This window comes from Pseudophryne corroboree, unplaced genomic scaffold (assembly GCF_028390025.1).
Source record: "Pseudophryne corroboree isolate aPseCor3 unplaced genomic scaffold, aPseCor3.hap2 scaffold_448, whole genome shotgun sequence".
NCBI classification, from domain to species: domain Eukaryota; kingdom Metazoa; phylum Chordata; class Amphibia; order Anura; family Myobatrachidae; genus Pseudophryne; species Pseudophryne corroboree.
In genome coordinates, this window is record NW_026970070.1 from 496,551 (window position 1) to 500,040 (window position 3,490).

Below are 3,490 nucleotides of genomic sequence, written 5' to 3' on the forward strand. Positions count from 1 at the left end.
TTAATTAATTTAAGCAGGTAGTCTAATTTTGATATTTCAAGCATTTGCAGAAAGGATGAGTACGATAGGTAAAGGGCCCTTTATGCAAATTCTATGCATTATTCGTTTGCGTACTGTCTTTTTTGATGTGTCGACATATGGCCTGTCGACCAATATTGGTCGACCTAATGACTGTTGACCTTCTTTTTGTCGACAATATGATCCATTCCAATTACATGCAGCTGGCTTGTCCATTTCTTTCTATAATCACTGGCAGCACAGAAAATAAATGGTCTACATAATTATTACAGGTCTCCAATGTAAGTACGTTTTTCCAAAATGTATTGATGCCATCAATCAGTTGCTCTTTTGTCCTTGGCTTACATTGAGAACGAATATAACTTTTCATTTGAGACCACACTAGCTCGATAGGATTCATGTCCTGTGATCTGTGAAAAGTCAATAAAGGGAGAGAATTTAAATATGGAATATTTGGCATTTCATGCTTTACAGGAAGCATCAGTCTACAGGGCAAAACTGTACTTACTCTGGTGGTGTGCGTTACCAAATGATGCCTTTTTCCTCTATGAATTTGGCCGAAGCACTATGTTTTGGATCATTGTCCTGGAACATTCGATGTCCAGATGACCAATACTTTCTTACATACGGCACTAAAGTATCATTAATGATCATGGACTGGAAGAATGTTTTATCCATGATACCTGACGTAGAACAATAAAAAAAACAGGATTTTATATACCTACCAGTAAATCCTTTTCTCGTAGTCCATAGACTTACAGTAGTCACTGGACAGTAGTTCTAAATAGAAAATATTGAAAAACAACATAGTAATGTACATTACTACTGTACTTTATATGTACCTTCAAAAATTAAAATTGGTCCTGGGCCTCTGCGGGAGATACCACCCCACACATGTACTTTTAATGGGTGCTTTGGAGATGGCTTAAATGATAAATGGCCACGTTTGCGGAAGGACCTCCTTGCAAACCTCTCAAGTGCTACAGAAGTTTCATCTGTAAATATGACATTGTCAAAATTTTCTCCAATAGCAATCCATTGACGAGCCTGTTGAACTCTCTTTTCCTTGTTAACATCTCTAATCATGTGAGTCATCCTGTGAAAGGAATGTAAAATGGGATACAGTTTACAGTGGGAATAGGATAATTGAGCGTCCAAACTAAGATAATGTTAAAGAAAAATCAGATGCTGATTTCAGAGATGTAATTAGTTTACCGCACTGTATACAAACTGTATAGAAATTGTATTATAATTGTAATTGAAATTTCAATTTACTGTACAGTACCTAGCACCGGCATAAGTCCAACCAAGTTGCCTCCGCATTCTTTTTATGCTACTACAGGAGATGTCAAGGCCATACTCAGCTTGCAGAATACGACGGAGTTCTATGGCAGTAAGCTCATCATTATCAGCAGTCAGCTCATCTACTATTTTCTTGACTCTCCTAAAGTACAGTCGATGAAAAATTAGAGATTATAATCAAAATGTAAAGTACTATCTATAGTATATCTATGCCATATCAGCAAGAATACAGTATTGTCAAAGAGTTTAAATAAAAACAAATGACAAGGGTGTATCGTACTGTATGTGTATCGGCAGAGCCGGATTAAGACCATGGGGGGCCTGTGGCTCTTAATACTGTGGAGCCTCTAATAAAAAGAAGGCAGCTGAATATATATATATATATATATATGCAGCAGCTTAATGTGCTCCCCAAGCAGCACACGGCGGACCTCCTGACCTGCCCTGCACTACCGCACTGCAGCAGTGGCCACACAGACAGGACAGCTGAGCTGAGCGACGGCTCAGCTGTCCAATAATGTATGAATGAAGTAGCCAGTCATTGGATGGGCACGCAGGCTGCAGGGACTGGCTGCTTCATTCATATATTATTGGACAGCTGAGCTGTCGCTCAGCTCAGCTGTCCTACCTGTGCGGCCGCCTATGCAGCGAGGACGTGAGCCGGGAGCCCAGCACCGCAGATTGGATCGGAAGAGAGATCCGATCTGTGGTGTGGCAGGGGGCCCTTTGGAAAGGGGGGCCCGGGGTACGTACTCCCCCCCCCCCCCCTTTAATCTAGCTCTGTGTATCGGTGCTCTCTCCTCCAGCGATTTTGAGCTGAAAGCAGCTCCCTTTTGGTTGTTTGAGCTGCTTTTGTGAATAATGTTGAAAAGCATACCATATAGATGCCTCTGTTGAAGTCACAGTATTTGCGGTCATCCTCCTGGCTAATGCTCCTACCGGTAGCCTTTTAGTTGGAGTGGACATCTTATTCGCTTTAACCGCAATGTGACCGCTTGTCCTCCCGGCCGGTACTTTCACTCCTGGCCTTATCCGGAGTCAATGGGCAGATGGTTACACAGCCATTTCCCTGCTTTGGGGATGTGATTCAGCCAGCCAGCTGATGGATAATGATCCGCTGCAGTCTGTGTATGGAGATGGTGACAGACGCGTTTCCCAGCCTACTCAATAGCATCGGCCGCTTCCTCAATTTTTTTATTTTTTATGTGATGCCGGCCGGCACTAAGTATAATTGTGAAAAGGAATATTGATAGAAATAAAAATATTTTTTAAATATCCACAACAGATGTGTATAGCGCTCTCTCGATTGTTTTTTTCTCTAATTCAGATCTATTCACTTGCTAGCTATTTTTTGCAGCGCTGCGAACAGATAGACGCCACCTATAGGGGAGTGTACTTTAGCTTTGCAAGTGTGCGAACGCGTGTGCATCCGCCCTGTACAAAAACAGCTTGTGCAGTTTCTGAGTTGCTCTGACCTAACTCAGCCGCAGCGATCCCTTCAGCCTATTCAAGCCCGGAATTGACATCAGACACCCACCCTGCAAATGCCTCAACACGCCTGCGTTTTTCCGGACACTCCCAGAAAATGGTCAGTTGACACCCACAATCGCGCTCTTCCTATCAATCTCTTTGCGATCGGCTGTGCGAATGGATTCTTCGCTAGAACCAGTGCACAGCAACGATCCGCTTTGTACCCATACGACGTGCCTGGAAAAATTGACTACTGGGACCTACACACGTAGCGATTTAGGCTGCTTTTCTAAGTGATTTGAGTGAATCGCTTAGAAATTCAGCACAAATTGCTCTGTGCGTGGACTATAGCAATAGTGATGCGCATCCCCGCGCTTCACTATCGCCCATCTACTTAGTTCAAGCATGTGTGAAAGATCTAGTCATCTCCCGTGTTTTCTCTATTGAGAACTCGTGCAGTGACAGATCGCTCAGCACACATTGTTGGTGCAGCGCTGTGTGCTGAGCGATCTGAGCAATCTAATACCCCGTGTGTAGGCCCCATTATTCAGCAGCAGAAAAGAAAAGTATAATATATCCATTGGATTAAAGAGAAGCAATAGGTTATAGCAATACAGTAACTGAGACAATTTAGGCTTTGTTCATGAACCCATAATAATCTCTGGATTACACACTGAATTGAGAAAAAAATAACTGCGTT

At 42.8% G+C, this 3,490-nt stretch overlaps 1 long non-coding RNA gene across 1 annotated transcript; it reads right to left on the reverse strand.

The window, feature by feature from the left end:
- Positions 1–207: 207 nt before the first annotated feature.
- LOC135026694 (uncharacterized) lies at positions 208–949 on the reverse strand. Its single transcript, XR_010223287.1, has 3 exons — positions 861–949; positions 527–701; positions 208–428 (listed from the first exon to the last, which is right to left on the reverse strand). It is a non-coding gene; the product is annotated as an uncharacterized LOC135026694 (long non-coding RNA).
- Positions 950–3,490: the final 2,541 nt, after the last annotated feature.